Source organism: Polypterus senegalus, chromosome 10, assembly GCF_016835505.1.
Source record: "Polypterus senegalus isolate Bchr_013 chromosome 10, ASM1683550v1, whole genome shotgun sequence".
Lineage (NCBI taxonomy): Eukaryota > Metazoa > Chordata > Cladistia > Polypteriformes > Polypteridae > Polypterus > Polypterus senegalus.
The window spans coordinates 111,543,770-111,556,089 of NC_053163.1; the positions used below are offsets into that span (position 1 = coordinate 111,543,770).

The window sequence follows — 12,320 nt, forward strand, 5'->3', positions numbered from 1 at the left end:
TTGGAGCACAGTTTAAACTTTAGACTAAAGGGTGTTATTTCAGGTCTAGAGGATTCTAATAATGTTAAAAACGTATTCAGAAGATCGTAAACAGGTTTTCTATGCTCTAACTGCAAAAATATTTGATTAATAAATAAAGAATCCTACTTCGCGGAAATTCATTTATTGCGGTAGAGTCTGGAACGGATTAACTGCGATAAACGAGGGTTTACTGTATTAAAAAGTTGGGAGTGGCAGAGAAGTCTGCAAGAGTTGTACAGGATATGTACGAGGGAAGTGTGACCATGGTGAGGTCTGCAGTAGGAATGATGGATGCATTCAACGTGGAGGTGGGATTACATCAGGAATCGGCTCTGAGCCCTTTCTTATTTGCAATGATGATGGACAGGTTGACAGATGAGATTGGACAGTAGTCCCCGTGGACTATGATGTTTGCTGATGACATTGTGATCTGTAGCAATAGTAGGGAGCAGGTCGAGGAGACACTGGAGAGATGGAGATATGCTCTAGAGAGGAGAGGAATGAAAGTCAGTAGGAACAAGACAGAATACATGTGTGTGAATGAGAGGAAGGTCAGTAGAATGGTGAGGATGCAGGGAGTAGAGTTGGCGAAGGTGGAGGAGTTTAAATACTTGGGACAGTAAAACAGTACAGAGAGGTGGAAGAGAAGTGAAAAAGAGTGCACGCAGGGTGGAATGGGTGGAGAAGAGTGTCAGAAGTAATTTGTGACAGACGGTTATCAGCAAGAGTGAAAGGGAAGGTCTACAGGATGGTAGCGAGACCAGTTTTGCTATATGGGTTGGAGACGGTGGAACTGAGCAGAATACAGGAGACAGAGCTGGAGGTGGCAGAGTTAAAGATCTTAAGATTTGCATTGGGTGTGACAAGAATGAGCAGGATTAGAAATGAGTACATTGGAAGGACAGCTCAGATTGGATGGTTGTCAGAGAGGCGAGATTGTGTTGGTTTGGATATTTGCAGAAGAGAGATGCTGAGTATACTGGGAAAAGGATAGCAAGGCAAGAGGAAAAGAGGAAGGCCTAAGAGAAGGTTTATGGATGTGGTGAGAGAAGGCATGCAGGTGATGGGTGTGGCAGAGCAAAATGGAGAGCACAGGAAGATTTGGAACAAGATGATCCTCTGTGGCAACCTCTAATGGAAGCAGCAGCTAGATATTCAGTTACATTCGGACACAGGCGGGTTAACGAACAGCAGCCTCGTTTAGCAATCCCTTCAAGGCAGGGAGACATTTCTTCAAGACAGGACCATAGCTAAAGGCATTACCTACTAAAATTAGGAAGATGATCTCACTTGATGACCAACATTTTTCCCCTAGTTGAGGATGAGGGATTCTGTTGTACTTTGCACCATTTAGAACCTTGGTACATTCTTCCAAGCCAGCAATACTTTGCAGAGGTCTCGCTGCATACATTAAAAGTTTAGGCTGCATGGCTCACACTCTGCAGCTTGCTGTGAATGATGGCTTATTGAGCCAGAGAAACATCTCTAACTAATTTGCAATTGAGAGACTAACAGTCACTCATTTTAAGCACTCACAGCTTGCCATTTCATGGCTGAGAGAAATACAAAACAGCTACGTTCCCCAACAAGAATGCTACATCATAAATCCTAACTTGTTGAAACAGCTTGTGTATGAGCCTCCTGTACATCTCACAGTGCATCAGTGGTGACTTGTGGAAAATAGGATTACTCTACTTGAACCATTTAAGCAACTTACTAAAGACATAAACATGCATTCATCTATAATTACAGATGCAATTCCTTCTGCTGAAGTGCTTATACATCCGCTTAGCAAGCGTTACAAGACAGATTGTGGAGTTCAGATAGAGAAAAAACAGTCACTATACTATCTATCTACTGTCCTTGTTCCAAGATACAAAGTTTGATTTTTGACCAAGATACTAGAAGACAAGTGCAAGAAGTAGTGGAGAAAAAACTGGTCAAGATGTCAGCTGATGACAGAGATGTAGAGGACAACAGCGAGCCACATGAGAAAAAGATTTGCACTCTGAGAGATGTGGTTGCTACTTCACATCCAAATATCCAGTCAGTATTATTGTGCATTTGTCGCTAACCCACAGTCAGCACCATGAGATGGCCTGCAGGAGACAAAGGCATTGGGAAAGATGGATAACACACCTGTTATCAGCATCAACCAGAATTTCCATATCCATGTATCACTAGATATTATATACAGAGGTAGATTAGATAGCTTAGATAGAGATAGATACATCTACATCAATGTATCTATATAGACAAATCCCTAAAATGACATTATATAGATATTTCTTTATTAAATATTGCGGCAAAAGCATTATCAAAAAAAGAACAGAGAAAAGTGTTTTATAACTTTAAAAAGATCATACAGGATTTTTAAAGGCCATTATTTACAATCAAACCTTCAATTATATAATGTAACAAACTGTCCCCCTGCTACGTCTACATTTCCAGAAATCCCACCCTCTAGATGACGAAAGATATTTTAATAGAGCCATATGAGAGACATCCATTAACTATACTATCCAAATTTGTGTTTGGGAGTTTTAAACAACCATACTCCATTGTAGAAACTTTTGTGTAAATATGACTGACATTTTAAACCAGGCATGGCTCTTGATTTTTCACTAATACCATCTGCTGCTGCTACTGACCTCCCAGGCTATAAAACAGTGCAAATAACCAGAGATTTTTGGAATTGTGAGAGAAGAACAAAGCTATGGAAAAGTATTATCCTCTTTCCAATATCCCCTGTATTTGAATATTTTACATAGTGAATGACCTCGGAGCTCTAAGCTTGATGCAACATCAGAGAAAAGAAACCTGCATTAACACGATTCAGTTTGCAAATCGTTACTTGCTACATTTACAAAAGTGTGTGCACAGGTGACAAATAAAATTGTGAATCCCTACTCAAGAAACAAAGTTATCCAACACACCTATCATCTGTGTGAAAAAGCAATTGCCCTGATAGTTTCAAAACTTGGTTGTAGCAAGTACTTTTAGCAGCAATAATCACAAATAAAAGTTTCTTATAATTGCATCGTTGTCTTTCACACCACTGTTGAGGAACTCTGGTTCACTCCACTTTGCACATCTGCTTAATTCACACAGACTGTTGGGTTTGCAAGTGTGAACTGCACATCCTAACATAGTATCTATATTAGGTTCAAACCAGGATTTAGACTTGGACTAGGCCACTCCAAAATTTCAGTTTTATTTCTTCTTAGCCATTTAATTATAGAATTGCTTTTGCATTTTGGGCAAATTGCATATTTGCATAGACCAAATTACACTATCGCCTCAGGTCACATACCTTGTCCTTATACGCATTCTGATAAAGTGCAGAATTCATGGTTTCTTCAATAATGGAAAGTTCAAGCCTGTAGCAGCAATACTTCCCTGTACCATCCCCCTACTGACCTCCCATTCTAATGCAGGCAAGTTGTTCTTACTGGCAAACATTGTATTAGCTTCAGACCAGACATAGTGGGACCGTTGTCATCCAATGAGTTCTACTTTTGACTCATCTGTTCACAGAACATTATTCCAAAAGACTTGGGGATTATCCAGATGTTACTTTACATATACCTTACACCATGTGAGGTGAGCACAGATGTTACAGTTGGATAGCAGAGATTTCCACCTTGCTATAATATCACTAATCCCATTTTCACGTAGTCCCTTTCTTATTGGGGAGTTAGCTCTGGAGAGGTGCAGATTCATACCAAAAAAAAAAAAAAACCTCCAAATAAACATCAAAATTAATAAAAAGGTGGAAAACTAATGGCTTGTCTAGAAATAGAGACTTTACAGGTAAAGTGACTGCTCTCTCCGTTTTGAGGTAAAGGAATGTTACTGTTGGTACAACAGAGCCCCAGTTGTGTTTCTTGACATGCTACTTCTTAATTATTTATTGGCGGAAAGTCCTCAATGATAGTGTGTCAGAGTCAGGATGTGTAGCATTGTTCATAATGGCCATCAGTTTTGTTTTCATACTCTCCTGGCTACTACTTTCTGGGAGTCAACAGTACTTCTCATAAATGAGTCTGCCCTCTTAATTAGCTTGTTAATTCAGTAAACATTTCTTGAAATGATACTGCTGGCCCAGCACACAACACTGTAGAAAAATCACACTGGCCACCTCAGAGTTGTACAACTATGTCACCATTTCTGTAAAAGCTAAGTTTTCGCCCTTTGTGAAATACAGATCCATCTACATATCTACCAACCACTTCATTTAGAGATAATGGCTCCGACTGTGGTGTTTTGAAGTCACAGAACCTTGGAAATCACTTTGTAAATGTTTACTGATTGTCAAGGTTCAACAACTTTTTTGCTCATCTCTTCTGGAATTTCATTTGATTGATGAATGATGTTCTTCTAAAAACCTTGTGGTGACTATTTCACTTTCATGGTAATGGTCAATATATGGTGAGGCTGAAATTCAACAGGGCCGGCAGTTTCCATTCAGTGGAGTCTAATTTATCAATTACCTTTGGTCAGCTGTTTCCATTTTCGGACTCAGGGAGGTCTAATACATTGAGATTCATTAAAATTTCAACATCAATATTTTGGACGATTACAATACTTTCACTATACTTCGTATACGAGAAAGCAAAAAAAACAAAAACTTTTCACTATATTCTGTACATGTCATAATACTATTTCTACCAAGTCACCAATATAAATGTATACTTAAAAGACAGCAGAGGAAAGCAGAAAGTAATGAAATTGTTCCATATTGGTTGTCCAATAAAAGGACATCTGCTGAACCTATTCTCTATATGCTTTAATCTGTGCACTTGCCATTAGTAATTACCACCAACCACCAGTAATATGGCATTTCCTCACACACTCAAAACATGGAACTATACTACTATAAATTGCTCTAATGCACGGCAATTACTTACTCTAGGCAATCCTTATACTAGCCATCCAGTGCTTCCATCTTTTGAACAATTATACCTCAAACAGTCTTGTTATACTAGGAGCAAATTAGAAAACTTGTTCAAGTAAAAATTGACGTCTTTCATAATCTTCCATTAATATATTTGGTCGAAACTATACTATGAAGTAACAACAAAGATTCAGACAGTATCACCAGTTTAACTTCTAACTGATTTAAAATAACATTAGGAATGGGACTTTTAATTAGACCCCCAGATAATGAAAAATCAGCCATCTGTGTGTGACAGGCATGCGCAACTAAGATAAATATTGTACAGTGCAGCTACACACACACACAAACAGTATATTGATTAATTGTCCAAAACATATCTGGGACAAAACCTCAATTGTTAACAGCGTTGTCACATATCTGCCTTGCTAGGTCATACATTTTACAAGTGGCCTTCTCTGAAATCATACTAGGAAAAAATATTTGCTTATTTGACTAATGGAATCATTACAGTAGCATCTGATGATGATGATTCGGCTGCAAAAAGTCTATTGCTCCATCTTACAGTACTGTACACTACTTTCTCACTGACTTTTCCCAACTGGAAAAGGCCTAACCCAGCTTCTACAACTCAGTAAGAAATAGGTGGTCTTATTTTACGTAAAAAAAAAAAAATTAAAAAATGAAGATCTAAATCTTCTATTATAATTTGGAAAATGTTCTAGAATAAACAAATTTAGCATTTGTTAATCTTTGTTAAGCTTCAGTATCCGTGAGGAACTACTAGGTTCACTGATCACATAACTGTCTAAACTGGACGGAATCAACAAAATAAAATCATTAATTCCATCTGATTCACTTTTTTCTGACAAGTTGCTTCATTACAATAAGACAAAGCATATTCAGGTAGCTTTATGTACAAGGTAGGAGTCAACTATGGTCATAATGAACTTTTTATAATTATAAAATCCTGCTGTTTCAGATAGATAAGCAGCTCACAGAAATCCTCAAAGCAAAACAATTACAGGCTGTAAGAAATAAATATATAAGAAATACACCAATCAGTCATAACATTAAAACCACTGACAGATGAAGAGAATAACATTGATTACCACTTTACAATGGCATCTGTCAAGGGGTGGAATATATTAGGCAGCAAGTGAACAGTCAGTTTTGATATGCTTGAAGCAGGAAAAATGTGCAAGCATAAGGATCTGAGCAACTTTGACAAGGGCCACGTTGTGATGACTAGACTACTAAAGTCAAAGCCTCTCCAAAATGGATGGCCTTGTGGGGTGTCCCCATTAGTCTGGGGTAAAGCCCACAGTAGGACAACAAAATCATGAGCACCAAACTCTCATTTCTGTGTGTGGGGAGCGAAGGCTAACCCATCTGGATCAATTCCATAGAAAAGCTACTGTAGCACAAATGGCTACAAAATGTAATGCTGGCCATGAGAGATGTCTGAACACACAGTGCATCACAGCTTGCTGTCTTTAGCTATGTATTACTAAACATTACGTACAGTGCACATGACCTCTTTCTACCACCAAAAATGGGCATGTGTCAAAATTGGGACACAGACCAATGAAAGAAGGTGGCCTGGTTTGTTTAATCATGTTATCTTTATGATCATGTGGAGAGTTAGTGTGTATGTGTGACATTTATCTGGGGAACAGATGGCAATAGGGTGCACAGTGGGAAAAAGGCAAGCTGGTGGAGACAGTTTGTTGCTCTGGTTAATGTTTTTGCCGGGAAACCTTGGGTCCTGGAACTCACGTGGATGTTATTTTGACAAGTTCCACTTACCCAATGATTGTTGCAGGGCAATGGTAATTCCAAATTAATTCAGAATAATGTACCCTGCCACACTGAAAAAAAACTTCATAAATGGTTTGAGAAACGTGACAGTGTTCAAAGTATTGAACTGGCCTTCATATTCCACAGATCTCAATCTGTTGAAGCATGTGGGATGTGCTGGAAAAATAAGTCTAATCCATGAAGTCCCCACCTTGTAATTTACAGGACTTAAAGAATCTACCAGCAACATCTTGGTGCCATATACCACAGGACACCTACAATGTCTTGTGGAGTCAATGCCTCAACTCTTCAGAGCCGTTTTGGTGGCACAAGGGTAAAAAACACAATATTAACCAGGTGGTTTAAATATTGTAGTGTACTGGTGTATAATGATAGTCATTAGACTTGTATCTGGTTTGCCCTAACTGATGAATGAAACACCAAGGTAAATTTAAGAATTTTGCAAAAAGCATCATTATTTCTATTTATCCTATACACCAATAACATCTCACACTCACATATGGTTTAATGCAATGACATTAATCTTGTCAAAGTTATAAAACAAATATAGTCCACACATACTAAAATAGGCACTAACAAAGAAATTTCACAAAGAACAAAGACACCAAGACAAACTGAATATCTCCATTTACACAGTACTTCTTTCTTACACTGTAAAACTTCAGTTGACAAGCTTACCCATACTGACCCACACACATTCAATACATTTGGCCAGTATGATCGAAACCTTCTTGAATAACATTCAAAGATACCTTCTAAAAACAGTGAAAGCTGATAAAATGAAAAGGTTGTCTCTTTAATAAATCCCATTATGGACCACAAACAAAGGTCAAATAACCATGTACTAAAAAAAAAATATCATGTACTGCCCATGCAGTACACATAACATGAAATGAAGAAATCTGTCCATATCAGAACCTTTAACCTCTTGAAGAGGGTTGACAGGGATGGAGTGGGTAAAGTGAATTTTAAATATTTAGCCCTGGAAGTGAAACTGGACATAGTAATGCAAATTTACAGTATGACGATTATTCACAGTTTTTACATTGAATAGTAAGTATACTTTGAAATATAAACTTTTTTTTCACTAAATTATATGTATTCATTTCAATTATGTGTACTACGATGATTTAGTTTGTTATGAGTCACTACTATGCTACTGGGATTTGTGAAGGGCCTACTGTTTAACTCATGTATTTTTCAAACCTCCAAAACACATGGCACTTAAATGATCTGTTTCAATGAAGGCCATAGATAAAAGAAAACATTTTTTTCAGCATAACAATATGAATTCAAGAAAAAAAGGATTACCTAATTGAAAAGACTTTGTACAACAGCATTAATGATAAAAGGCATTCATATTCCACCATGCTACATTAGATTTACATTTTTGCTGTGTTTTACTATTTTCACCATTAACATCAGTGGTTCTTTCAATCACCCAGATTAGAAACATGTTAATATCTTACTATCTTAACATTCACTTTAGTTTAGACACCATTATAAGTTGCATATTTAAACAGAACACATGCAAAACAAACTAAAATCAGGAAGGCTTTCTAAGAGATTCATGATGCAAGAATAGTTATTTAAATTCTAGGAAAATAAACTCACTCTCTCCTAACTCTTTATGCAAACTTCTACAAGAAAATCCACTCTCTCTGCCATTTCCATTTTCTACTGACCATTACTAATTCAACTTTCACTGATCAGGTATATGATACAACAGTTCAAAATACATACAAAACTCCCCACCTAATTTTCAATGTGCCATTTTGGCACCAATTAACCTAAATTCTCTCTTTGAATTTGAGCCGCATTCTTCGCAAAGCTAATCGATAATTTAAGACAGGCCAGAAAGTCAAATATAAATACAGTTGTGCTTGAAAGTTTGTGAACCCTTTAGAATTTTCTATATTTCTGCAAAAATATGACCTAAAACATCATCAGATTTTCACTCAAGTCCTAAAAGTAGATAAAGAGAAACCAGTTAAACAAATGAGGCAAAAATATTATACTTGGTCATTTATTTATTGAGGAAAATGACCGAATATTACATATTTGTGAGTGGCAAAAGTATGTGAACCTCTAGGATTAGCAGTTAGTTTGACAGTAAAATTAGAGTCAGGTGTTTTCAATCAATGAGATGACAATCAGGAGTGAGTGGGCACCCTGTGTTATTTAAAGAACAGGGATCTATCAAAGTCTGCTCTTCACAACACATGTTTGTGGAAGTGTATCATGGCACGAACAAAGGAGATTTCTGAGGACCTCAGAAAAAGAGTTGATGATGCTCATCAGGCTGGAAAAGGCTACAAAACCATCTCTAAAGAGTTTGGACTCCACCAATCCACAGTCAGACAGATTGTGTACAAATGGAGGAAATTCAAGACTACTGTTACCCTCCCCAGGAGTGGTCGACCAACAAAGATCACTCCAAGAGCAAGGCGTGTAATAGTCGGCGAGGTCACAAAGGACCCCAGGGTAACTTCTAAGCAACTGAAGGCCTCTCTCACATTGGCTAATGTTCATGTTCATGAGTCCACCATCATAAGAACACTGAACAACAATGGTGTGCATGGCAGGGTTGCAAGGAGAAAGCCACTGCTCTCCAAAAGAAACATTGCTGCTTGTCTGCAGTTTGCGGAAGATCACGTGGACAAACCAGAAGGCTATTGGAAGAATGTTTTGTGGACAGATGAGACCAAAATAGAACCTTTTGGTTTAAAAGAAAAGAGTTATGTTTGGAGAAAGGAAAACACTGCATTCCAGCATAAGAACCTTATCCCATCTGTGAAACATGGTGGTGGTAGTATCATGGTTTGATAGTTTTGCTGCATCTGGGCCAGAACGGCTTGCCTTCATTGATGGAACAATGAATTCTGAATAATATCAGAGAATTCTAAAGGAAAATGTCAGGACATCTGTCCATGAACTGAATCTCAAGAGAAGGTGGGTAATGCAGCAAGACAACGACCCTAAGCACACAAGTCATTCTACCAAAGAATGGTTAAAGAAGAATAAAGTTAATGTTTTGGAATGGCCAAGTCAAAGTTCTGACCTTAATCCAATCGAAATGTTGTGGAAGGACCTGAAGCGAGTAGTTAATGTGAGGAAACCAACCAACATCCCAGAATTGAAGCTGTTCTGTATGGAGGAATGGGCTAAAATTCCTCCAAGCCGGCGTGCGGAAATGATTAAAAGTTACCAGAAACGTTTAGTTGGTTATTGCTGCAAAGGGGGGTCACACCAGACACTGAAAGCAAAGATACACATACTTTTGCCACTCACAAATATGTAATATTCGATCATTTTCCTTAATAAATAAATGACCAAGTGTAATATTTTTGTCTCATTTGTTTAACTGGTTTCTCTTTATCTACTTTTAGGACCTGAGTGAATATCTGATGAGGTTTTAGGTCATATTTATGCAGAAATATAGAAAATTCTACAGGGTTCACAAACTTTCAAGCACAACTGTAAATTAAAATATTACAACCTTATCTTTCTATCTGTTCCCTTTGGTAAATTTAACATGCTGCCTGTAGAAAAAATATTCTTTATTGTATTTCTTGTAGAATGTATCCAACCATCTACATTGGTGAAACAGGGAGACATGCAGTTGACCATCAAAGGGAGCGTGTTAGAACCATTAAAACCAAAGACCTTACAAACCTGATTGTAGAACATTTTAGACCCCTTAATTACAGTCACAACGATCTGTGTTTGTGTTCTTTAACAAGGTTTTAAGGACACTTTTAAAAGAAAAACTTGAAGCCAGACTTTCTCAGCCTGAGATCATCTATTTCTCCAGGTCTTAATGACCAACTAACATTTTAATCTTTCCATTCATCTTCTCTGATGGCCGCTTTATGATGCCTACTCTCACTTTTTCCTTCAGGTTTGTTCCCTTCTATATATTCACTGAAACCAGCCTCTTAAGACAAACATGTTTCTCATTTTCTTTGTATCCCGACTTAATTCATGGTCTTCTATATCACATAGAAGTGTATAAAATGACAGCATTGTTTATGTTGCTTTAAACTTGAAACCTGAGCAACGTTTGGGAAGTGCTAACAAAACACCATGAATATTTTATTTGTTTGTTAAGGGATTGTCAAGAGATGCTGTTAATGACAACCACCTACCCTATGGATCTGCGGTCCATTTGACAGTGAAGACCAACAACTAATACAGTAAAGGTGATTGGTTAAGCAAGACTGGAGACTGACAACATTGGATTTATGTACACGTCATTCGTGCTACACGAGTGACCTGGATCAAATCTCAAAGAGCCATGAGGTGTAAGCTGAAACAATGGACAAACGATATACACTTGTTTGCCAAGGACAGCACACATGGCACTCTACACTTAAACGCACCGTATACCGCGAACAAGCAGAAAAGCCAGCGTAAACCGTACATTTGACTTATTGTATCAAAGCATTAAAACAACCCAAGAAGCATCATCCATCCCTTCGTGATGTCTTCCTACTAACAACCCCAACATTTCATGCTGCACCACTAAAGCACACAATACTCTAAAAGACGAGAAGTAATCTACTCGAAATCGGCACACGCAATCTAGTGACATCAGTTCAGAAACCACACAAACATCAAGTGATGGGCTGGCTGCCCAATCACCCCAAACCCATCGCCACGGTGTACATGCACACAAGCCATACGAGAACCACGTTTTACTGCATAATGAACTTGCCGAATGATCCGCCGTTTGAAGAATGATACCCGGCAAAGAACGACCACACAAACGAGATAGAGCTGAGCAGTTGGGCCAACCTGTTTCGCGTAAATTCGGGGAGCCCCAACTGCGAGGCGGCCTGACTCTGCGCTCACCGAATTGTTCCTCCCCAAATCATCATGTTATGTTGTTAATCTTATTCTTGCTTAGCTTATTTTTGAGCTCTCCTGCACTTCAACTAAGCAAACAATGAGGAAACACTCACCCTATTTTAGGCACCGAAGGATTAGCTTGGAGACACTGTAAACAAGCGCCTCCACATCACTTTTTTGTTCAGTCTCATCTCAATGCGCAGAGTCTGCGCGCATAGGCAGGCCCAAACAACTGACACACGAGAGACGCTATCAAAATCAGAGCTGTTCTCAACTCAACCAATCACAGACGTGTTTTAAAGGACCCCGCCTATTTTAAAGGGGCAGGGCGGGTCAAAGTGCACGAACTGCACGACTAGTGATGGGCGGAGTGAAGCCTCACGAAGCATCAAAACGTTTGAAGCAACTGCGTCGGAAATCGTATCGAAGCTTCGAAGCATTTGACACTCACCTCTCTAGTGACACCTCCTGGCCATTTTCTTTAACGTTACACAAACTCATGTTCCACTTCAATGACATCTGTTAAAATTCTTATTGCTTTTACTTTTTCGCTGCTACAGTCTGACAACGAAGAGAAGGGTTCATATATATATATATATATATATATATATATATATATATATATATATATATATATATATATATATATATATATATATATATATATATAATAGCAAAATACCCGCGCTTCGCAACGGCGAAGTACTGCCTTAAAATTTTTATTAAGAAC

At 38.1% G+C, this 12,320-nt stretch overlaps 1 protein-coding gene across 1 annotated transcript in view; it reads right to left on the reverse strand.

Moving 5' to 3' along the window:
- Nucleotides 1–11,844, reverse strand: part of amer1 (APC membrane recruitment protein 1) — a 33,212-nt gene extending 21,368 nt beyond the window's left edge. Inside the window, exon 1 of the mRNA XM_039766328.1 lies at nt 11,704–11,844. The gene's annotated coding sequence lies outside the window, so the exon portion shown is untranslated. The remainder of the gene's footprint in view (nt 1–11,703) is intronic.
- Between the last annotated feature and the right edge of the window lie 476 nt (nt 11,845–12,320).